This window comes from Wasmannia auropunctata, unplaced genomic scaffold (genome assembly GCF_000956235.1).
Source record: "Wasmannia auropunctata unplaced genomic scaffold, wasmannia.A_1.0 LD335994.1, whole genome shotgun sequence".
In the NCBI taxonomy this organism is placed as follows: Eukaryota; Metazoa; Arthropoda; class Insecta; order Hymenoptera; family Formicidae; genus Wasmannia; species Wasmannia auropunctata.
In genome coordinates this window covers 1,492,263-1,518,646 of record NW_012026896.1, presented here as the reverse complement: position 1 = coordinate 1,518,646, position 26,384 = coordinate 1,492,263, and the positions used below count along the sequence as shown (strand labels likewise).

The 26,384-nt window shown below is 40.1% G+C and overlaps 2 protein-coding genes across 2 annotated transcripts in view; both read left to right on the top strand.

Annotated features, from left to right (window-relative positions):
• The first annotated feature begins 7,093 nt into the window (after nucleotides 1-7,093).
• LOC105453866 (neural cell adhesion molecule 2-like) overlaps nucleotides 7,094-26,384 on the top strand; it is a 99,366-nt gene continuing 80,075 nt past the window's right edge. Inside the window, exons 1-2 of the mRNA XM_011696134.1 lie at nucleotides 7,094-7,160; nucleotides 7,531-8,069. The gene's annotated coding sequence lies outside the window, so the exon portion shown is untranslated. The remainder of the gene's footprint in view (nucleotides 7,161-7,530; nucleotides 8,070-26,384) is intronic.
• The window catches only part of LOC105453864 (major royal jelly protein 3-like), a 33,137-nt gene continuing 14,869 nt past the window's right edge, over nucleotides 8,117-26,384 (top strand). The window contains exon 1 of the mRNA XM_011696129.1: nucleotides 8,117-8,152. The gene's annotated coding sequence lies outside the window, so the exon portion shown is untranslated. The remainder of the gene's footprint in view (nucleotides 8,153-26,384) is intronic.

Below are 26,384 nucleotides of genomic sequence, written 5' to 3'. Positions count from 1 at the left end.
ACATATTTTTCTCTCTCTCTCTCTCTCTCTCTCTCTCTCTCTCTCTCTCTCTCTCTCTCTCTCTCTCTCTCTCTCTCTCTCTCTCTCTCTCCATATTTCATCTGCTAAAGTAATTTCCTGTGAATTAGAATTCAGCGTAAAGTGGAACTTTCTACAGATTTAATATATCGAATTTAAGAGAATATAATAATTTATAAATGTAAAGAGGCTAAATTAAGCATGGACAGATTGGAATTTCCATCAAAGTGGGACAGAAGAAATAACTTTTGAAAATAAGATAAAAATCTATAATCTTCTTAAAACAAGTTGTAAATTTGCCATTTCTCGGGCAATAAAAAAAAAGCTAACATAAATAAAAATCATTTATCTTTTGACATCGTAAAATTCACGCTGCGAAAAATATCACATGCGACTAAAAAACTGTGTGACAACTTCTATAACAATTCTTACAAATGGCATCGGAATTTCCGTGCTCTAGCTTTCGCAAACATGACGTCGTTGCGACCGAAAAAAAAGTGCTCCTCAGTCGCGGTTGATGTACTTTCGCTACAGCGGGCCTTCCACTTCGTCGCACAACGAAAACTTCGTGCTCGCGAGAACTTCGAGAGATCGTCGCAGACCCTCAGAAACTTTCACGGTCAGTCCACGTATTCGCGGTTGAGATCGCCCCGTCCGCTCGTTAGCCGAACTCTCGTTTCTCTCGCGCGCGTCCCACTCGCGAAGTGCCTCTCTTCCGGTCCGCCCTTACCCGAAAAAGCTTTCCGTGTCCTGGGCAAACGTTTTTACGACCGGCCAGATGTCCCGACTGAAGGTTGATTAACTTGCACGACCGCCCTCGCTGCAAATCGAAACCGCGAACATATTGCACACAGTGCTGCACGGTTTCGTTGGCAGTTCCGTTGCCAATCCGATGTGCGCTCGAGTGAATCCAAAAGATCGAATTTAAAAAAAGACAATTTTTAATTTTACTGACGCAACCAAACCTTAAATCTCGCGGAAAAACGACCCGCTACATATTTTTATGTCTTTTAATACACACGTATATACACTCTTTCAATAAATAATCGTTACTTATATCAAACTTCGGGTTTTCACGTAAAACTATACAACTAAAAATCTGAGATCATTAAAAAAAACTGAGAAGACTCGTTACATATTTTGTGCAGCAGTCTACTTGCAAGGGGACAAAGGACCTTCTTAGCGTCATCGTGCATTATATCGCGGGCGCTGTGAATGTTATAAATTATTCAGGAGTGACAAAGCCGCGCGACGCTGTCGTTTGCGCTCCCGAAGCTCGGATTACCGTGACCAAGGCGCTTCTTTATCCAAAGCCTTCCTTTGTCGTTAGCGAAATCTTGCGCGCCAGGGTTTCCAATACGGGACCCCTTCGAGACATCTCATTCCCGGGCGAAACTTCATTATTCACCCGCATTCTTCACCTTCACGCTCTCTTTGAACAAATTTGTCGCGAGAGGACGGCCAATTCAAAGGCTGCAGTAACACGCTTAACGGATCGTTTGTGAATCAAAGCTATATTAGACTCTCTCTCTCTCTGCACGTGAACGCGAAAATCTCCCCTGAATATTTTATTGTCCGGCATTACGGCATAATGAGGCCGCTCTTTTATCCCGATCGAAAAAGGGACGGAGAAGAACGTCAGTTATCACGGAAATTCGCAAAATTATTTATTCCTACTCCGATAAATCCGTGAATTCATTTTCATCACGACGAACTAGATTTGTGCTCTTCAAAAAGGCTAAATAAAATTATCCTCACTCCGCAGCCGGGACAAACCGGAGACATTTCTCTCCGTCATCCACAATTAAAATACAATTTATAATTACGAGTCTTTAATTTCGAGCGATGTGACGAATCGATAACATTAGGACGGATGAAAGATTAAGACGGAGCAAAAAATGGCGCTGAGTCGACAAATTCGGTAAACCTAAATCGACTTGTAAACGTAAAAATAAGTCTCACCCGTCGCAGCAACAACGGAGATACAAACGGAATTTTTTCACCTCTCTCTCTCTCTCTCTCTCTCTCTCTCTCTCTCTCTCTCTCTCGCGGGGCCACTATTAGAACGGTGAGCTAACAAAAAATTGACGTGCGCGTCAGTATAAAAATCTGTTCCGTGCGTCGAAAAAGGTTGTGCCGCGAAAAGGTACGGAAATAAAAAAAAATAAACCGTAATAATCGACTCGCGATATGAAATTTTCTCTCGTCCGTACGGCAACAAAGCGCGCACGAGCGAAATTTTCGGCTGAATTTTTCAACTGATCGTCGCGGAAACCGACCTGGCGAAATCTACGTCGCGCGCAAATGTTCCGCATGAAACGGGGTTAATCTGATTACGGATTCTCTCGCGGTGCCCGGTGTGCAAGGAGCGCGAGCTCGCTTTGCCGGGATGTTGGGGAAAATCGCCGGTATTCTTAATTGAGGCCGGAGGAGGGGGTTCGTGCGAGCAAAGCTCGCGGCAAATCTGATGCGGACGATGGGGGGACGATCCATCTGACGTGGTACTGGCAATTAGCGTAACGCAATTTCGCCGCACGACGCGGCCTAGTCGATTCACGTCGCGACGCGGCGCGACGCGGCACGACGCGATCGCAGATATACGCCCGACCCTGTGTAATCAAATCGCTTCGCGTTGCGTACGCCGCGCCGCAGCGGAGAATCAACGCCATAAACTAATGCCGCTTGTGCCGGAGACGGCCAATGCGATTATCCCCGGCTCTGTAACCGGAAGGCGAGAGCCGTCGAGAATCCGATTAGAGAGCGCTCTAAGCGTGATCCGTTGGGAACAGGTGTCTTCAAGCGTGATGATTTATAAATGACAGCAAAACGTCCCGAGCGAAGACTGTTATTTGGCGATCGAAACGGCTTATGCGAGACGCCACTCTCCCGGGTGTAATTGAATGTAATGCCAGAGACGATTTGGACAGTTTTAAATACTCCCTAAAAAAGGAAGTCACGTAGAGTGATATATATTTCATAAAATTAATTGAAAATTAATAGCTATATTATTAGAAAACTGTAATATATATAGTCATTTTTGATGCAACCTATATAATATATTTGTTTGGCAGAATAATAAATATAATAATAATCGTTATTATTACTAGCATTAATAACTATAAAAACGGAGCTCCTAACCATAATTATTTTATCTATTATAGTCACACAATTCAAACACATTTTTCTCTCAATGATAGAATTAAATAAACTTATATAAAAGTAAACTCAAAAGAACAAACAAATCTCGATTATCCAAGTCTGATACGTAGTTTTTTGATGCTGATTTTCCAATAAAAATAAATATCAAAATAGAATGTGTTCTCGACGTACATCGAGGTCCGAGGAAGCATTAGTTTGCAGGAATCGTTGCCGAACGATCGTGCGACACAAATAATCTCAAATCGAGAGAGAAGGACGAGGAGAGGAGGAGGAGAGAGAGAGAGAGAGAGAGAGAGAGAAAGAGAGAGAGAGAGCAGTGCAGGCCGTCGTCCCAGCGCGGATATTCGAGTATGATACAAGATTACACGAGCTCTTCGGAAGTGCGGGTGTAACGCCAGAGATCGAAGTCGAATCGTCTCCGACTTTGGCAATGCGCAACGACCCAGATTTTCGTTCTCAGTGTACCAGCGTCGCTCTCAAAAGTTCGTAAAAATCGCCAGCGCGCGCGGCAAGTGACGGAATTCGAAGAGACGTTTTACCACTTCGTCGCCGTCGTTGTCGTTCGCATACGCTTCGCGATCGACATGACGCGACGTCAAAGACGCCTTCGGTAAGAGTAAAGAGAAAAGATAGGGAGAGAGACACACGTCTCTCGCAGAGAACACAAGGGCGTGTTTCCGAACTTCCGCCGTAATGGCCGCCCTCGCCGAATTTTCATACACGCGCCGCACCGCATCCTACCTCTCCCATCCATTTCTCGTTTTTTCATGGGATTTACATGTTGTTACGTTCACACTTTCCGTCGCGCTATCTTTGCCTTCGCAATCCGCCGCGCGCGCGAGACTTTCCTCTTGCGCGAAATTGAAATTTCCAACAGTGCGGATATAAACGTCGCTTCTGCATGGCATTCTGTTTACATATATTTGTTATACGCGAAGGCTTTTGGATATAAATAAACGTAGATCGTTGCTTCAATTTATATAGGATCTGGTAGAGTAGAAATAGACGCTTCTAAGCTAAATAGCATTTCTCGTATAAACAAAAATAGATAGTCTGCTGTAAGGAATCTGTCACTTTACCATTCGCATTTCGTAATGCATCTTCATTCCACAGATATATATTACAGTTTCGATAATTTAATCAGACTGAATTGTTAAAGTAAACTTCTAAGATTAGAAGTTCTCGATAAATAGCATCTTTTATTAATAGCAACTCGCGATTATTGTATTAATCGTCTTATTAAAAATAATTGACTAAATCACAAGATTGAAAAAATGATTTTAACATACAGATTAAATTAATGTGATGTTTCTCTGATAAAATCACTATTAATTTTTTCCCCCGATCATCATTAAACGGATATCATTTTTTTTTAATGATCATGTGATACTTGATATCTGATGATACATTTCCGATGTTGTTTTACTCTGTGCGAATATTATATGTACATCACAACGATAAGTTAATTTGTTCTTTCTAATATAGTACATACTTGCCGATTGATCCCGCAAGTGTCTAAGAGACGCCAAAGGATTGGAATAATTAACCAACAATAAAAACCGGGTCACATTCCGAGCGGGCCGCGATTACCGAAAAAAAAGGACGTCTTCGACGATAAACCGGCGACCGGCCGAAATTTTCAAATCTTAATTGCGGTGAAATGGTGTGTAATGACGTGAAATATTGCCCGGAGAAAGATGCTGACTCTTATTACGGCCGAGCGGGCTCCGAACCTTTTAATCTGAAGCCTCCCGGCCCCGGTGCCTGCAAGAAAATGCTGACCCGCCAGTTTCACTGCCAATCTGTTACGGTCGCGAGAGAGTATTTTCGTGTGCGCCCCTCTTTTTTATACTGCTTCCGCGTTTTCCTTGGCCGCGCCACCCGCCACCGCCGCCTAACATCATCATTTCCTGGCACGAATTTTCACGCGCGATTTTTCGAGTGTTTTTATTGCGAAACCCGGGTCGTTAACATCGTGGAAAATCGGTGACGATTCCCGCAAAATCAAGAAAAGAAATATCGCCGGAAGTCAGCTAATTAAATTTCGGTAAATTACATCAACGCTCCGCGCACGATTTCTTTTTATCCTTTATTTAATAGATCTTTTATTTTAATTGAAATTTCGATACTTTTAAGATCAAATTATTTAAAGAATTAGGTTACATATACGGTTTTTCTATTCCATCGTAAAATAATATAACTTTTATACACGTCTATATAGTTATACAGTGAACATCAATAAATTGAATGACCGACGTTAAAGCTCAGGTTTCAATTTTTATCTTTTCGCATTTTGAAGGCGAGATAGAAGACAGAAAATTCGTTATCTCCGCTTGCGGAATTTTCGCGGAGGTAACGGAGCTCAGGCTCGTTGCCAATTAAGGGCGAACGACTCGTTAGCGAGGAAGCGACTCCGCGGCTTTATTTTAATCTCAAACAATCAAAAGCTTCGACAGCGTCGACTGCATTTTATTATCTCGCGCGATACTTTTGTTTTCGCGTCGCGGGGCCCGCGTTTACACACTCGTTGGTTAACGCGTCCTTATTTATTCGCCCGTCATAATTATAACGCCCTTGCGCCGTGTTTAATGGGACGAATTTCCCAGCGAAATGTCGCGCCTACACAGTACGGTGCATCGCTCCGAAAATTCAATTTCCAGCGAATATACAAACGGTAACATCCGCAGGCCCACTTGACGCATTAATTCGAAAATCACGGATGGCCGATCAACCCTGACACGCGAATTGACCGCGGCGCGGACTATCGTTTTTATAATAAATCGTGACAATGGTATTATTCGAAAGCATTGATGGACTAAAAAAAGTTTCATAAATGTAAAAATTTTATAGAAAATTATAGTTATATTATAATTATATTAATAGCTGGTAAGACGAAGTAATATACATTTTTAATATGAAAAATTTTCAATCTAAATAATTGAATGAAAGATACATTACAAAATTATTTTTATAATGTCATTAGTAAAGAAGATGGTATTGATTTTGTTATAAGATATAATGGCTTCTCTTAATATTTTCAATATTAAATTCTAATAATTCTAATAATTATTTATAGAATCATTGTTTAGTAGTTTGTCATTACACAATGGCGCTAATACGTCAACACACAATAACCGGCGTTTATTATAACGCATTTTTACTCTCGAGCATTTCGAAACATTTCCAAGGTCCATTTAATTATCATACCACCTCATTTTTCTTTAACTTGGACGTATATCTCACGAATAGATGTACAGCCGTGGACACACCGGTTGCGACACTTTTTTTATAGGTTTCTAATCTATATTTAATATACATAATATGTATACTTTATAGATAACTAATATTTTGCAAATGCAAACCACGATGTATTATCTTTAGTTTAGAGACAGTATAACCAATCGTGATTCGCATTTGCAAAATATTAGTGCGTTTTGAAACCTATAAAAAAGAAAATGTCGCAACCGATGTGTTTATGAGTGTACAGCCGTAAACACACCGATTGCAACACTTTTTTTATAGGTTTCTAATATGTATTTAATATACATAATATATACTTTATAGCTAATAATATTTTATAACTAAAAATATAAATAAAGCTTTATAATATTTTGCAAATGTGCACGATGTTACTATCTTCAGTCTAGAGACAGTATAACGCCAATCGTGGTCCGCATTTGCAAAATATTAGTGTGTTTTGAAACCTATTAAAAAGAAAATGTCGCAACCGATGTGTCCATGACTGTACACTTGAGTGTTTTGTTTGTTTCATATTTTATTCGAATATACATTTTGAATTATGCAATGTTAAAAATAGCGTGAAATGCTAATATAGTCCCCTGCGCGTGCGTTTCATGGTTTCAATGTCAAAGAAATTCGATAAGTCGATTGTACAGCTGTATTATTATCTATATACATACTTCACGTTTGTAGCATAAATTTTTAGTACTGACAATAGCCTATATGTGCGGAAGAAGTTGTGTGTACGTATATTTATAAAATAAAATAAAATATTCTGCAATATTTTATTTTATTTTATTTTTGCAAATATTGTGATAACAAAATTTGTGATCAAATATTGCGTTTTTTTTTTTCAACAAAACCAATTTGTTGGAATTTATTTTCGTGAGAGGACCACACTTTTAAATAACGTCCTAAGTAATAAATATTTCATAACATTGAATCTAAAATCGATAAAATGATACTTTGACAAATGTAGTCGTTAAGTTTTCAATTTAAATATTGATTATTAACGAAGTTATTGCACAAAATGTAAATGAGAAGGAGGATTCTATTAATCCTATTCTATTAATCGTTAGACTAACAATTACTTTCATTATTATCACTTTTTAGATCATCAATCAGAGATTAAGCAGTCACAAGCAGAATCGCTAACCTCACGCCGTATAATTAGATAATCGTCTTTGATCATCTCCTAACGATGACCAGATTGACATATCGACATGCCTCGGTGGCAATTGTTCTCGCTGATCCTGCCGCATACATCCTTGGCCTCGGGGGTACGGAAAGACGCATGGTGCACGCTGCAGGATATCGTAGGTGGACGGGAAAGGGCGCAGGCGCTATGCACAAAAGCGATCGTCAGTCGTCGGCGGAAGCTGAAACGCGCGGCTTCGCGGGGGCCGCAGTAAACGCAAACGTAGCCCACGGCGTGATAATCGCCGACGTATACATTGTGCACACATTTTGCGCGCGCCAATTATTGACGAGAACCGTTCGTCACGAGCTCGCGATAACGATTCGGCCGCACGGACGGAACGTATCATGCCCCGCGAACGGTTTTTTCGCTCGTGCAGTGCATCGTAGATAAGGCCGACCATCGGAATCGAATTAAAGAGAAAAGAACTTGCAGTTGAATGCTACGCATTGAGGTGAGTACCCACTGTGCAATTTATGTGATCTCTCTCTTGCATTGTTCGAAAGCATGAAGTTGTACTCTGTCGAAGAAAACCACGTAAGCTAGTAATTTAAAATTTAAGCAGGAGAAAAAGAATTACGAATAATTTAAAAAAATACGTTAACCTTGAACGAAGCGGAGAGCAGTTCTCTGGCATTGATAAATTCCAAAGGGGGATTAATTCAACAAATGTCTCTCGCCCAGTCCTCTCGTTATAAAAATTAATAATACAATACATAATCCAGCTTTTTTCTGCAATGATATTTTTTTGACCTATTGTCGCACTGCCGGCATTAACGCTACATTTAATATTTTAATCAAAGCAGTACTTATAGTAACCTTTGTGTGTGTGTGCACCTATGTATATGTACGTGCACGTATTTAAGCGCCGCACACGAGATAAATCACTGTATTCATATACATATAGCATTGACTTGAACGGCCGGGAAAGAATCATGATGAAACATAATAAAGATAGTACTAAACGAGAATAGAGCTTATCAATTTACGATGATCGCGATCATAATGTTTTATTTAATAACATTTACGCGATATCAATTGTCCAAACGTATATAAATCAATCCCTCCTCACTTCCCTGGACGATAAGCCACGAAAATCTTTTATAACCCATAAATTTATTAAAGTCGATAAATCCAGTGCGGTAAATTCGTCTATGCAAGAAACATGACGAGAAACAGCTGATGAAACGGCATCCTTTATGCAGCCACGCAATCGTTGCAAATTACGATTAAATTTCATTTCGTATATCATTTTAGAGATGCCGAATTATTGAAGATTAATAACGCGATTAAATATCGATTCGACGTATCAGCTGCAGTTTGTATTTGCAATCGCGTTCATTATTTGTTACTCGTTTATTTTATTTTTCGGTATATCATCGCATATATCATCGCAATAAACTCATTATTATTAATATTATTACTATTATTATTCCAAATCGCGTTGCAAATATTTAATTCCAGCGTATTGAAATGTCCTAACGCCGCGCAGGAAATACCGTCAAAGTTTACAATTTAGATAAAGATCGCGCGATATCGAGCTTCATGCCCTGCATAATGTCGCCGCGAGTGTCGACCGTATCTGAAATCTAATCAGTTCATCCGATTTCCTGGCGTATGAATTGCGGTAGCGGTAACTACTGCTCACTGTGAAATACGTCTGACCACGGACGCCGTAACTACTGGCCGGCATAACTCGAGATAAATCTCCTCTTCTCAAGGCAGTTTATTTTCTACCGGTGAAATTCGCAGATCCGTGCATTCCTATCAATCCGCATATAAACGCACTGTACCGTATATGTTATTTAACGAGAAAGTACAAATGCGGAAATTCTCCGAATTTAATGTGAAATATTAAATTATGATATCTACGCACGATGTTGATTTCTTCGTTATAAATTAAATTTAAACGTAGTAATTACAATATATTCCAGTATTTTTATAATTGTTTTCTGTTGATATTTTTATTTAAAAAAAATCAATTTAATATCCATTATCTTATTTTTTGTTATCAATAAAATAAAACCAATTAACTTAATTATTTATTTAATTTTCTACTTGTTCAGAATCTCTCCAAGATGATCATGAAAACTGTAGATAATTAAAGAAATATCTTGTACGGTCAATCAAAAGTGTTTGATATAAATTATTTAAACAGAATCCAATTCTGATATACCAAAAGAGTAAAGCACGCGAAAAATATAATTGCAAAATATTCAGTTGAATAGAGTTCTTTAAAATAAATACGTAGTTTTGCGCAAATTGGAAGCGCAATTAATAATCATCTCATTACAATAATAACTACAGTTGTAATACATGAAATATTTGTTAATTACAATAATTATCTAAATAATCACAATATTTAACTGTATAATTGTTTTAGTTAATTATGTTATTAACTAACTAATTATAATAATTTATAACTTGCGCGTACTAAGTAACTAATATCTATATTGCTTTTATTGGCATATGTTATAATAATTACAATGATAATATAACATTTCAGTAGTATAATATAATAGATTTTTACGCAAGAAGCGTATAAGCGAGTTACAAATAGCGATTTCTCTATAAATTATATATACTATATATATAAATGTTATTATTGAAACTCCGTAAGAAGATTACGCAAAGACGTAACAAGCTCTAAAAGGAGCAGAAGCTTTTAAAGGATTAATTTCCTGTCCGTAATTAGTTACAGGCATTGTAACTTCCGTATGTGAGTAGGTATTTGTTTTGCCTCCCATGTACTTCGTCAGACTTGTTACGACGCCGCAATTACGGTACTACAACACAAACTTTATAATCAGCTACCGAAAACTGGAGAACTCCCGCGACACGGTCACTTCATTCGCGATAATTACAATACTGTCGTCGGAAAAATCGTAGAAACGCGATATGACCAAATCGAAGACACGATCGTGCCTTACAAATCTATCGATTTTCTTCCAAGGCATGCGCAATTATGTAACAGTATTTATTTTTAATCAACAAGTTAGAATTAATTCTAAATACGAGATAACTCCCCGCTTCTTTTATTTACTTATTTTTCCGTATTAAGTTGAGATTAATATTTATTTAACAAAAATGTTGAGGAATTAATCTCGCGATCAAACAAATACATAGTATATTTTATTTTCTAATTTTGAAACATAAAGTATGCTTTAAGATTTATGTAATAAAAGAATTATTTATAAAAAAATTAATATTTATAAAACTCGGAGAAACAGAAAACGATTTGTCTCAACATTTTTATCAAAGGCTTGACAAATTTAAAACATTCTGTTTACACTACTTAGCTTTAAATATAAAGTTGCTGTGTCTAATCTATTGAATAATATTAAAACTACCGAACGACAGTTAACTCGAAAAATCACGTAAATTCTCTTAGAGATAAATGATGCGTCTTAACTGCGGATCAAATTAGCTTACGCGCGAGCGCAAGAGCATTAGTCACAGACAGGACATTAAAAAGAAGTTACCTTCTCGAGAAACTCGATTTTCATGGCGCGACGAATTATCGTCATTTCATTGCGTTCAAAGGACACTTAGTGCCGTCGCGCCGGTGCGTGCGAATGCATGAAAAATGAAGTGTTGGAAGGAGGGATCTTCACAAAATAAATAATAAAAAGTGAGAGAAGATCAAGAATAAGTTCATAGAACATTCATGGTAGCTGTAACCAATTTAAGCATGAATACGTGCTGAAAACGTGTATGACTTTTACATTTCCCATTAATGAATCTTTCAGCTTGAAAAATATATCTTGACGCGTCTTTCGGATTTATATATTCCAAATTCCCGTTTTCTATTAGCAAAATAAGTGGTAATAGACTTAAAGAAACTTATACAAAGTTAAAGCTGAAACAGCGGGAGAGAGAGACGTTTCACGAAAGAGTTGATCCGCGCGAAGAAAAGTCTCGGTACGCGACGTTCTTTATTCGGCTGCATAAAGAAGCCGCCGGGATATATCATTCGCGCTAGTCTAGTCATTCAATTTAATAACGGGCGGTCTGACACTATACGTGACCGGATTTCTATTCAATAAGTTGTAGAGAGAGAGAAGAAGGTAAAGTTCTCGACTTTCAGCGCACCGCGCCGCTCGTCTTTTCATTAATCCGCGGAATACGAGTTTAATCCCGAAAGTGGCAAGTCTTCGGGATATATTACCAAATATTGCGAAACATGGCTGAGCTTCTTAATTACACGTCCGATAATAAAAATGATTTTACAATACGATAAAAAAACACGCGTCTTTTAATAAATTTGCAAGTGAAAAGAAAATATCCTAACAATGGTATGGTAACTCTCATTGCAATTTTAATTACGTCTAGGTTAAAAAGTTTCAGAAATAAGAATCTCTTTATGTTGAAATACTATTTGAGATAAAAGAAGGAAAGCGCAAATCTATTCTCTTCTTATAATTCCTTTTTCTATTTAATTTATTACACGCAAATACAATAGAGGGCAAATGAAATTAGCATTGTATTCTTCGATATGGAATCGTGAATTATTACGCTTGTTCGCGAGTGTATTAAATTGCTAGTAATTAACTAAACAAGATAAATTTACGTAATTTGATATATTCGCAGTCTAGACTTGTGTAAAACTTTGTTTTCGTCAAAGAGTGTATTTAAGTCCTAATGAATAAGGTGTTTAAAAAGACATAAAACCTTTCTATCATTCTTTCCCTCATTTCGGACCATGCACTTTATAGAGACCTTCTCGCGGTCTTTCTATCACGAGAGTTCAGTGGCCCGAGTACCGTTCCCCGAGTGTTCGGGAAAAGCCTCGAACACTCGGGAGAGTTCGGCCCCGTGCGACAAAACAGCGTGTGGTCACGCGATTCTGCAGATCTTCGCGCGATCTTTTTTCCTCTCTGAATCGAGCCGCGACCGGCTTGGGGGAGCGCGCGCGCGGAAAGGGGCCGGACGGGGGCGACGGGGGCGCGCAGCTGGTGCTTAGAGGGCGAAGAGAATTTGAATAAAACCTGCGGCGAATATGGCTTTGCCTTATCCCACTCCCCTTTCGCGCTGCGGGGGGGGGGGGAGAAAGAAATGCAAGTTCCGCGCTTGGGAAACTCGTAAAAAGCCCGCGCACAGTCTCTCTCCGACATCCCGACATCTGCGGACCGACCGAGGTCGATCTGTGGACCTCCTCTGCTTTCCCACCTCTCAGCCCGCTCAGTTTCGCGTTTGTTTCCCGTCGCAGAGATCGGCCGCCCTCGAGCATTTGCGAAACGGTCGATCACGATTTGCAGCCGTCATTTCTCGATGGTACAACACGAAGATACTATCCTAACCCGCCACCGCTGCCGACGCGGAATATTCTATTCGAAACCCCCGTCGCCTCGTTGGGTATCATCCAGAATCGTTAAGAGCCATTTCGCCGACGGCGCGTTATTCCTCGCTGTTACGCGAATATGGAGTGTAACACGCCTACCGGGAGATTACGCGTTTTACGTGAGACAAAGGGATAGGATTGAAACGGCGGATGCTGCGAGCGAAACCGTTATGTACGCCTTCGAACCGGGGCGAGTTTAATGCAACCGGTAACGCTCTCGGAGGAAGCGCTTAACGTATTCATACGCGCCGGCATAGCCGGCGAGCTTTCTACGGGTAGCGTAATCGCAACGGATCTTTCGGTAATTATCGACGCTGCGTCGTGACATTTTCCATAATTTCGACGATGCGTTTACGCATTGCGAAGACGAGACCGGAGATGAAAATACTCGTCGCAGACGCTTTAACGCGGAGAGAAAATTGATGCAAACCGTAATCTTTATCGAACTTTCGCTCCAGCTACTCTCCTTTAAATATCTACGAGTGCTTAAGGTAAGCAAGATGGAAAGATTGAATGAAAGGGCCCGAAATACCTGACGTCGATTCTGCGAGGATCCATTATCCACACACGTTGTTAACCGTTACACAAACCGTCGTAATACCTCGAACAAATATTTGCCATTGGACTTTCGTTTGTAGTTATTCTTTCTAAAGCACACAAGATCCAATCTTAAACAAAACATTTATTCTAGCGGAAAATCCAGATTTTATTCGCAGTGGCATTTCCAGAAAAGGGAAAAATTTTATTCCTCCAACGCCGCACGGCCTGAGGCGCGACGCGGCGTGGCGCGACGCGGCGGCCCATCGGACCGGACTACTACTGAAAATAATCCGGGACACACAGCTTCACTTTTCGGCCGTGAAACTGAGTCGTGACACTTCACACGTCGCGACTTACCCGAGCTTACGTTCAGCATAGAAATTTCCATGTGGATAATTAGCTTGTGGAAAATCCGGACTGCAGAGCTGTGTAAAATTTACTCCCACCCCTCCCTTAACTAATGAAAATTCAAAAACGACCATTACTCGATTGATGGTCGTTTGGTAGTATTTGGTAGTCCATTCTCGATGATTGGCAGTCAAAATTGTAAATAATTCATATTATTATTTACAATTTTGACTATCAATCATCGAGAATGGACTGTCAAACGTCAGTAAACAACTTTAACAAATACTTATAATTACTTTCGCAGTCTGGAAAGTCATATTTTGCGAAAGGAGAGGCTAACTTCACGCGCGTATGTCTTTTTTTCATATTATTACAACTTTGACTACCAATCATCAAGAATAGACTACCAAATACTACCAAACGACCATCAATTGCGTGATAATGGTCGTTTTTGAATTTTTAGTAGTGAAGGGGGAGGGGGGGGGCAACTTCACACAGCTGGACTGCAGTTTTACGTTTCCCGTAAAACTGTAGTCCGAAAATTCCTTCTCATTCGCCCTTAATCCGAAGATCTGTATCTACCGGGAGGAGACCGGTCGTCTCTCCGCGACGTTACCCCGGATGAAGATCAGCTCGTCCCCATAAAAAAACCACGACGGGCCAAAGTCCCGTTTCATTCGCGCCGTTTTCCAGATGCGCGCCACAACCACAACGGCGCAATTGCGCATATTGGATACTTTACTTGCATGGGCAACTATGCAAGGCAGGTATGCGTTGCAACAACGCCTTGCAACGGCGGCATTCCCCCCAGCCCAGCCCCCCCTCAAAAGCGCCCTCGCTTCGTTTAACCAACAGACCACGAAGTGGAATATTCTGTCGAGGAGCCCCCATTCTCTCTCCATCGTCCTCGCGTCCCATTTCCGGGCTACTTCTTTCATTATTTCCCCGTGCCGCTGCCTGCGAACGTCTTTAAGACGACGACCGATTATAATTTTTAACTCCACGTTAAACTCAGTGTCTCTACCTCTTTAAAGTTTAATTATAATAAAGTCGGAGTTGCTATGCCGCCCGTAAAATAATTAGCATAAAACAACGCGCCGCGACGAAGTTAATTTTATGTATGGTCATTTAATTGGGTCACGTAAAAGTGAAAAGGACTGTGTAAGACATCATATTTACCTTCTGGTAACATAAATTCCTTCAACTGTATAATGCTTCCCTTCCAAACGTTAAAATAAACTTAGGTGTGTCTATTGTATCATGTATGACGTAACTCATATAAAAATTAAACTTATAAATGTTTAACTTGAAATGAGAAAAGCACGAAAAAAGTTATCACATACGTTAAACGTGATTTTCTATACGTAAAATTATTATTGATATTTTTCTAATACGTGTTTCGTAATACGTGATATAAAAATATTTATTTATAATATATAATAGCGCGATCTTTCAACCGTTCTCTGATATTATTACAAATTTCATCCTCTAATTTTCGCTCGCTAATTTTCTTATTTAATTAACTTCTGCATTGCAGAACACCTGTGAAATACCTAGTAATTTCCTTTGTTTTCCTTTTTTAAATCTTAAGCTCATTTATTCCACGAAATGGGATATCTTCCATCTTTTCCATTTTGTAGAAATCTCTCGACCCATGACGGCCGGCGACTTTTTGTTGCCCCAGATGTATTTTAATACGGTACCGTGTCTGTTAACGTGATTAACGTGCAGATTTTCGCGGCAGTATCTCTGCAAATCTAATCACCAGCGCGGAGTTGCATGAAAGTAAATCCGCGCGTTGCGCGAAATAACACAAGGTCCGCACAAGCAGCAACGGCAAGTCATTAATCACGCATTGATTTTTACCGGAATTTCACGCTAAGACACATTTCATAACAAATAAAATAAACGCAGGAAATGTCGCTGATATTACATGCAATGACAAATTGACCTAACAATAATTTGAAAAATGTCAGATAAATTTCCAACTAATTTTGAAGCTTCTTTTTTTAGCTTTAATATATTCTTTTAATGCCACTTGCAATTTTTCTTATCGTTATTCTCGCCGCGACGTGACGGATACCGGCAATCGTTATTCCTCAAATATATCGTTAATTATGTGCATTCCAATATTGCTCGGTACGGTAAGCGACGATCCAAACTTACCGCGGGCAAAGTTTCCGTATATCCAGAGCGTCCGTCCCCCCGTCGCAATTCACTCGCAAACTGTCATCTTCGAGTCAGCTGCCAGCTATCCCGTATGCACGATAGGTAATTCAAGCCGGGGTTCCAACTTGTCCATCCGCCATATGCGCGGGAATCCGCCGCAACTGTGCACCCAAGGCGATGGTGGTGGTGCTGCGCGTCAAGTTCCCAACGGACACTCGCCCATCATTCTCGCCCCCACGTCTGTCCAATATCCCGCCAAGTGGAATATCCCGCTTCTCCTCTTAGATCCCTGCAGCTTAGCTGCGTCCCGTCCGTTCACGCGCGAATCCGTACAATGACCGAAATCGTTTCCCGCACTCGCGGTACCGCATCAACCTTCACTGAAGGTCCTTCAGTGCACTCGTCATCGAGACACTTGAGAGAGAGAGAGAGAACCTTGCCTTGCCCCGGATTTTGATGGCCGCTCATCTTGTTTTCCCGAGTTTCTCGAATGGCTCCCAACCGGCGCGGCCGCGATCCGACTCGATTCAAATGAAAGTACGAGCCGCCGCTGTGCGCGCTGCACAGCTCCTATTTTCCATGCCGGGCGTGTGCCACTTTTCATTGTTAGAGAGAAATCCCGTTGAAAAAATTTTGTTCATCGGATCTCGAGCCCGGAAAAAAATTCTATCGTGTTTTTTCAAAAGTTTAAATCTCCGTTGGCGCCGAGCAATGTTTGAATGCACAGTAATAGAATAATTAAGCAATAGCTGAGCAATTTAATCAGTATTACTATCAATATTTATACAACAATATATCATTAATAAATCATATTATTTCATAGTACGAGTTTTTAATTCGCGATAACAGAAATGCGTAGAGTTAAACTTTTGCAGTTCGGTAAATTGTATTTTCAGATCAATTTCCAATTTCCTGGATTTAACATCATAGATGAAGAGTAAAAAAGTAGCCGGCTTATATAAGAAATGAAAATTTTTAATCCCATTTTCAATTAAATCCCGGAGCATTCAGTTTCCAACGAACCTGTATACGGATCGCTGCGCAAACTAAAGGATTTGCGTACATAATCTATATTTTCAGTGATAGTGGGCGTCGTCGTGTAAAAAAAAAAAGTAGTTATATGAGAAAAACAATTTTATTTCGAGCGGCTTATCTACGGCCGCAGCAGCATCCGCGATATACTTTTTATTATATAACAGTTTATAAACAAACGTATTATTTGCGTTACGTAGAGAAATTCGATGCGCGCGATATCAAATTGGCACCGCGATACGTACGTTCAGGTAGTAACGCAAATTCGATTTTTATTGCGTAACCCCACCGCGATACTCGCGTTCATTTATCCGCGAGTTTATCCGCTTATCTAGCCCGTTAAAATTTCGCTTTTACTTCGATAGCGTTAATTATCGCGCTATCCCTCGCGCAAAATGATATAAAATTTTGTAATTATACCGATATACATATATATATATATATACATGTACATAATGTTAATCGACTAAAGCACATAAAGAAAATGATCCCGCAGTTACCGCGTATATAACTCCACTAATGACACATACGCGGATAGGAGGAAGAGGGGACGGGGGGATGTAAATAGATTTATCAATTCGACCCATCTATTACATGAGGGGAGGGCGCACAAAAGCGAATCGCCACTAAAGACCACGCGCCCGCGCACACACAATCGCATCCCTCTACCAGCGATCCGTATCGACCATTTGATTATCATAAATAGCATCTGCAGCGAGAATCGCGTTCTCCACGGGTAGACAGTTCATGCCACGAGCGCGATAACGAAATGGGAATATCGATAAAAGTGTGTATCTATCTGGCTTAGAACGATTTAATTTCGAGATAATGTCATTGCCAATATTCTTCGCTGCCGTCATTCCGCAATCTCTACGTCCTATCGGACTCTCCCGATAAAAATCAACGATTTGAAGCATTTTAAGTAAGAGTACATACTGCTTGCTTGATTGCTATTGCTAAATTAAAAGAAAAACACTTCAAAATAAATTATTGCAACTTTGTAGGAAATTCATTTTCACAATAACGCTCATATGTAATATATTTACACTAGACTTATTATATTTGCTTAAAAAAAGTGAATATATATCACCTACCATGAAAGAAACTTATTACAAAAATAATGTATTAGTAGTACAAAATAAATTATTATAAGAATAACTAAAAGAGATTATTTTTAGAAATAATCTACATGTATAATTAAATCTTTATTAATCAACTGCAAATTATATTAATAAAACTATATCTAACCATATAAATTTAACCATATAATTTTATATTATTTTATATTAATTTTAAGTATATACGGAGAGAACTTCTTTTAAAATTTACCTTGAAAATCGTGATAATCGTAGGACAACATAGTATTTCGATTAATTTTCTTTGTTTTTTTTTATAATGTACTACAACAAAAATGATTGTAGTACACAGCAAAAAACAGAGAAAATCACATAAAATTTGTCGAAATACTATGTTGTCCCACGATTAACATGATTTTCAGGGTAAATTTCAAAAGAAAATTCTTTCCTTGATAGAATTTAATTTCCCAAAAGTGCAATCTATTTACATGAAATCAAATGTCAGGAGAATTCTTGTAAAATCCAGCATACTTTCTAAGAAAAATCATCCACTTCCATTTGATTTCTCTCGTAAGAAAAATCCATTCGGTTTCTACGGGATAATATACATTGTATATGGCCGCATTTTTTCGCCCGATCCTAATCCTTACGACAGAAAAGCAGCGCGTTACATAGATTCGGCCGTTACATAAAAGCGGGAAAGGAGCTAGCTCGGACGTTTGAACCAGGTCACGGGCTATTTGCTAGCAGGATTTCGGTGACGACCGGTCGGGAGCTTACGAAGTAGCCTAGTGTTTTCTTTCAAAGTACAGTAGGTAACGTCGGGTTAGAATGAGATTAGACGGAAAATCGGATTAACGTTAAAAACCCGGCGCTTCGAAACGAACGTAGCGATTGGGCGCAAAAGCAAATACCATTTGGTAAACAAACGAGATAATAGAGTAATTGTAAGCGGTACTTATCGGCGAGACAGATTTGTTATTTTTCAAGTTAATTCAATTGCAAAGGTAACGTTAGTAATTATATCCGTGCTAACGGATTAGTCTGAGATCCCGTCTCGTCGAGAGATTATTTCGAGATTGTCGCGAAATTGTCGCACTAATATCGCATTGTATTCCCCGGTCGCATTGTGTGTCGTAGCGTGGTAAATGTTCAATTCGGTTCGGCGCGACAGTGGATAGAGCAACCGTGCCAAAGCCGCTTGCGTTATTTTTCAACGTCGCGCATACAAATTTATCTCTTTATTTTCCCGGTCGTCACGCGTACGCGCGCGCGCGCGTTTTCACGTATTATTACACACCCGCGTGCACCGTCCCAATCACTGTTAAGAGAATTCTATATCCATTAAGATCCTCGGCAAAAATAATCTCCGCGCGCGCAGCGCGTTCTCTCGAATCGATTATCGGAACGGCGAACACAAAAGTACCGTGGATATTGGAAACTCCTGAGGACTTCCCTCAATTCCCGATTCAATAAAATAAACGAAGAAAAGAGGCGTACTTACGGAAACACCGTGGCGGTGGCGCGAACAACGGGATGAAAAAGGCGCATTCATCCTGAAGATCCGTACAAAACGATCCCGGGCATCTCGTTACACGAATCCTGCAAAAAGTAACAAAATGCATCGTGTTATATCATTGAGTAACGTGTTCATTCTTCATTCATGCCTTATCCAATCAGGCGACAGTGCCCTACGTAGAAAGCAAAGTTCTCGGGGTGAAACTCGGGGTGTCTCGAGGAGAGCGAGTTAACTAGGAAGGCCATTAGCATAGCCCGGGGATGAGTTTCGGTTAATTTCGTGGTTAGCACCCGGGGCCCCGCCCAAAAGTACTACCGTATTCCGGTAGTCTCTCCCGCGGGGCTTCGCCCCTTTCGGGGTCAAAAATTACGGCGCTCGATGCGGGGATTGTAACTATTCGCATGCTACCGTGTAAGCCGACTACTATCCGTCAAATCGAAAATCTATGCCAATCACGGAATTATCTATAAGTCGCTAAAATCTAAAGGTACGATACAGCTTTATTTATTTAATCGTATATCGCCGTAAGAATTATATTACAAAGCAAATTGTATTCATATAAATATAATCTATGTTTTAATATTCGACTTATGACAATTTCCAATCTTGAGAAAAGCAGAGTAACGAAAGGATGCAGCAGCAAAAGGTTAAAATAGAAGGATAAAGAACCAACGAGAAGAACTGAATTTTTGACGGTACATCACTCTTAAAACTCACGCGATGTATTCTGGAGGCACTCCGTTACTCCATACCGCGAGCGAGTTTATTTCTGTGGATACTTTGAAAAATATTACATCTCTCAACTTTGCACGCGCCGCCGTTGCGAAACGAAAATATGGAAACTGGATCAGGCAAACTGTGAATAACGAAAATATCAGAAACTCCGATATTTCGAAAATCGGAATTTCCTTGCTATTTTGGCTCGCTTGCAGCTCAGTGGAGGCTGCGAGCGGAAGCCCAATCGCAATGCACGCCGTTGAATTCCGTTCGCATTTGTACGCCCGTGCTTTTCGGCTGTGAGTAACTTTCGACGTGGAGCCACTGAACCACCGCGCTTTGCCGCTTCTCATTTCGGCGCGCGCGGAAATCCAAACGTTCGGGGAGATGCGCATTCACAGCAGCGTGCGCACGTGTTTCATTTGCGCTTCATTTCGAACGCTCGCCGTTGTTGTGCCAAAGTTATCGAGTGTATTCTTGTCCTCGCGTTGTCCACACGAGAAAGGTTGCAAGAGGAAGACAAAGAAAGAAAGAAAGGAAAGGGGAGAGGGGGGGGAGCGGCGAAATATATAGCAAAGGCGGAGATAGGAGAAGCTTAAATAAAACGGTTCGATATACAATCTAACACTCGTTGGTCCGTCCCCGTTATTCCTAGATATCACGTCATTCGTCCCTTTCGGAGTTTTTGCCCTTTTCTCCGCGTTTCCCGCGACGTCCCGGTGTTCGATCGTGTCGTTCGTGTCTCTTGCTTCCGGTACAGTCGCATTTATCTCGCTTCCGCTTGTCGAGGGATGTTACTTGGGCGCGTGTAGAGACAGCATTATCGATCATTCATCGAGAAAATCGTAACACTTGTAAGAAGAGTAAAATATATATTTATGAGACAGTCTGCACCTATTTTTATATCTCTATTTATTATGAACTTAATAAATGTGTCACAATCAGTATACATGCATTCTATTTGGATTAATCTTGTTACGATGTAAGTATAAACACGTAGAAAGAACGTGTCTATAATTGGATCGATAATTTTCATTAGGTATTTACAGACTGTTCCACAAAACCGACTTTATATAAATCGCGACTTCAATATTAAAAAATATCTTCAGGGAAAATCTCATATTTATTGAAAACATGGAATAGAACGAATTAAAACTTTGTATTTGTTGTCTGACAATAGCATAAATAATATTTGATTTACCCTGCCGATTCAATTAATTCCAAGAGGGCGTTGAAAAAATTTCTATTTAAGATCCTCTATTTTCTGTATTTGCAAAACTAATAGAACGAAATTTTCCGAGCGAGCAATAAACGGGATGTCGAATGGAAGCGTTCGACAGGATCGCGTTCCAATTTATTGAGTCGCGTTCGACGGGATGCATAATACGGGTTGGCACAACGGGCATTTACATCGCGCGGCGATGCGTCGGCGGCTTGACAAATCGTCTCATTAAGAAGTTATTCTCCGTGGCCATCGGTAGTCTATTTTCTGCGCTGTGAACGTGCATTAAATCGTTTTAGCAATCGGAAGACAGCTTAAGTAAAGTGTCTCGAGATACCGTTTTCACTCCTCCTCTCATTTTCCGTTTCGTTATCTGCCATTGTCTTTGCACCACTCGCCAGGCCCATTCCTACTTCTTCAGCTCTTCTTTTCTCACGCTATCAGCTGCTTCACATCGCTATCTCCCATTCTACGCGGAAGATTCTAATGATTATATTTTCTGCGTCTAACACTATATAAAATATGTGATAACGTGACGAGAATAAAGAATTGACAATAAAAGAAAAATACAATATATAGTCAATATATAGTCAATATCCTTATTTCAAAAAGTGTCTCGATTCATTCAATAATATGCAAATAATATATAACAATTAATACACGGAAAGATTTTATTGAAAGGTCTAACAATTTTGCTGAATACAGATCTAAAAATAATTTTTGTTCAATAATCAAAATAATTTGTTGGAAAGTTAAAAATGATAGGCATTGCTATAAAATGTTTTGATATTCTAGCAATCATTGTTCTTTCCGTGTTTTAATTTATTAAATATCAAAACTCGAATTTAATTTATTAAATATCAAAACTCGACCGTGGAGTGTTACAAATAATGAAGAATGCAAAAACGCCAACACGGATCTTGATGCATGATAACATTAAAATATGTGAATCATATAATTCTCAATTCATATTTAATTTAATTTTTTAATTTCGTACCTCGTAATTATTAAATAAAGACAATAAGGAAAGTGTAATTTTTCCTTGACAGAGTATATCATATTTAAATTTTTATACTATTTTTCATTTTCACAACGTGTTCATTGCGATATCAATTATACGCCGTGCAAATAGTTTACAGCTGTTCGTCACCTGCTAGCGGTTTCCCTGACAGGAGATACGGAAATAACGCAGGAGTAACATGCAACGGCGAAAAATATGTTAATTAATATCGCGTGATCAAGCGACCTCCCAGAAGCACCCAGTCACCGTTGTTTATGATGCTAAGAACAATACTTTCGTGATGACGTATATACGCTGTATAACGCACGTGTGAAAAAAAAGATTTTTTATCTCATTTTCAGCCAGCCAGGGACGGGGAAAAATATATTTTCCGCGGCCGCGCGCGGCTGTGACAGTCCTTTTTCAACCGCGCCGTATAAAACATCGTTATTGCCGACAGGACTAGGGACTGAGATATTTCCATTCAACGCACATTTTCCGCGTGATGTCGCGCGAAAGAAAAAATTAGCGGTATTAATTACCGAACTGGGCGACGCACACGCGGCCGTCAGCGAAGGGGGGGGGGGGAAGGGAGAGGCAAATAACGTGAGCGAGGAAACGAATAATATCGTGTAAATATTACATAACACTGCACACCGTTGACCACCGGTCGCAAGTCTCTGCGATAAACTCTTTGTTTTCTTAATGCAAATTCAATTCGGGCACGGCTGAAATACGGGCGTAATTGTTATCGCAGACTCTCCGTAGGATATCTCACGGAATTGATATGCGCTAAAAAATATTTTCCCTGCAAATACACGAGGTCCGTGCAAATATTCCACCGCGTATCGACGGCGCTCCACCACCGCCTCGCGTTATCCACCGTCGTCTCATTTTCCATTTGCGCAAATGGCTTTTCAACAATTTCCCCTTCTCCCGCCCTTTCTCTGATTTTATCGTGAGAGAGTGAATATTATATCGCGCGCAAAGTCGAGGTGTGTAATATGCGAAGTGAACGATATCGCATCGATTCTCTTCCCGGCGGATTTACTTAATTAATTAATGAACCGCCTCGGACGTTGTTCTCCGCAATTCGCGCGTACATATATATATATATCGGTGTTATATACGGCGTATAGCTTACATTCGTAATATATGTAATTACAGTTCGCTCGCGCAAATGAGCGATCACGTAAGGAATTAATTCCGAGGTGGATGGCGCTTCGAGGCAACTTCGAAATTTGCATATGAGAGACTCTCCTCCTGCGTGCTCGCGCACGCGCGCGCGCGCGAAGGTCTCGCGCGCTTTGTCGCTAATGCGAATTACAATGTATTCTAATTCACGCCGCAAGCCCGTGCGTTACGTCCTCCTCCTGTCGGATGCAAATTACAGCGGTATCGAGCATTACGAGATTCCCCTCCCTCCCCTCGAAGAACTCATTTTCGTGGATTACGACGGTCGCTTCTCGCGTATCACACCGAATCCGGTTGCAATCCGGTAAGGTCTCTCGTTCTCTTCCTCCCTCCGGTCTCGCACGGTTAATTTACGCGGTAACTGCAATTACAGTTGATGGATTTGCCGCTAACTGTGTATTGAATTAACGGCCGTAGTAATTAATTTCCCGTTACTCGCGTTAACCGCCGTTATCGGGATGAAAATCGCGCGCGCACGCGCGCGGATGCAAACGCGGATGCGAGACTTAACGTTTTATACACGCTCGTAAAATCGAAACGACTTCATTGCGGTCGCCGTTTGCAGCGAAATTATCAAGCGGCCATCGAAATTTAGTCGACACGTTGTAAATTCTCTGTACGTTATATAGTGCTTCACACGTTACGCAATTAACATCTTTTTTCTTCTTTGAGGTAAAAAAAGACAGAAGCGGACGAACGAATTATCGGGCGGTTAACGTGACAATTACAATGTAAAAATATCATCATGAATAAAAAAAATGCCGCAACGCAAAATGCTTGGAAAATATGCGCATGACACAACGGTAATGTATCTCGAATATCGTTGTCCGGAATATCGTTGACCGTTGTTTTATTAGGATATTAGTATTCATGCTTTCGTCGCTGGGCTCGATATCGCATTGATATCGCGCGCGGATCACGGAAAGCCGAGCCGAAAAGAAAATCCGATAATAAAGGCCCCCTATATATTGAAGTAATAAGCGTCTGCCGAGGCACGTACAAAATTTCTGCGGCAATCGGGAACATATTCCGCGCATCTGTTCCTGTCTCGCTCACGTAGTCATAACACGTATGTCATCAGACGGATCTGATTAGGATCTCGCGGCAAATGGGTACGTCGCTATCCTTTTAGCCGCCGCAATCCTAACACACAACAGAGCGCTGTAATTCCATTCAAATTTCACCCCGAACAAAACGCTCCGGCTGTAATGAGAGTCTGCGCTTTCCGAGTCCGCATTATGCCGTATGTTTTATATATATTTGAATTATGGAATACACAATATAGGAATCTCAGGAACCTGCTCTCTCTCAGCCGAATTTAAACGTCAAACGAAAAGTATACTATTTTTGTTCCGTCGAAATACAATATCTAATAATCTCTAAATTATGCACGAAAGTCAGCCTCTTAACACATAAAGTTACAAATAAATATAAATAAATTACAAAATTGCATGAATATAAAAGATAACAGATTTCATTTATCATATAATAAATTATTTATTTAAACTGCTGGACCTGAGATTAATTTTTTTTATTTCTATGAAAATTAATTACGTATCGGTTGAGGAATCTCAATAATCATAAGTTTTCAAATTGTTCATTTTCAAATGAAGAGCGCTTAAAATAAGATTATTGGCAAAACAACATTATTAGCGGCGTGCACATTTAATTATACAATTAATAAAACTCACTTGTCCCCCGGCATTTATCGATTCCGAAAAGTCTATTGAGCCGTCCAGAAACCTGCACGGTGTTAACGCGGCCGCGAACGACAGATTATTATCGCGCGATTTAATACTCGATTTAGGAAACGGCCGCGTTACTTCAACTAGGACCGCTATTAGCTCGGTCAAGCGTGGACGAAGTTTATGATACGAACGACGATGAATAATAGCGCCACGGAAAATCGTTAGTCCGTCGGTTAATGGCGCGACCCCGCTAGGAAATCCTGTCGGTAAACACTCGTAAACTGGATTCGTTCGCCCATCTCGATAATGGATATCGAATCGCGCGCACCGCTCCGCGAAAATTCTGTCATCCGTGTATCGGAGCGTGTGAACGATAGCATGTGAACGTATAACCACCCAGAGTCAAGCTCCACGCGACAAAATGTATATTCGTATATAGTATAATAAGTAAGATAGCTTTAAATATATATACGTATATTTATAAATGTATTAATATGTACACAACTGTTATATGGAAATATCAAAATATGTATGTTAATGTTTTTTTATAATCGTTTTATATAGCTTCAATATATAAGCGCTAATTCCTGTCGATATTTCGGCCGCAAATTCGTAATAATTTCGAGCTCCTCCCCTCTGATTCGTATCGGAAAAAAATTATTCAGTATGCAAAGCAGTGGCACAATTTACTCTTTTCTATAGACAAAAAAATTTACTTTCCCGCAAATGCATTCGCAAGTTAGTGATTTGGATTATACTTAAGTATGCGCATTATAATAATGCGGGGATTCACGGTATAGGGACTCTTTAGTATCAATTATTTATACGCAAAAAGCTAGTCCACACAAACGCGCCGGGATAAACGTTACGCCGGCAGATCAAAGTAGAGCCGGCAGTAGAGCGCAGCGGTATCACGTGCTAAT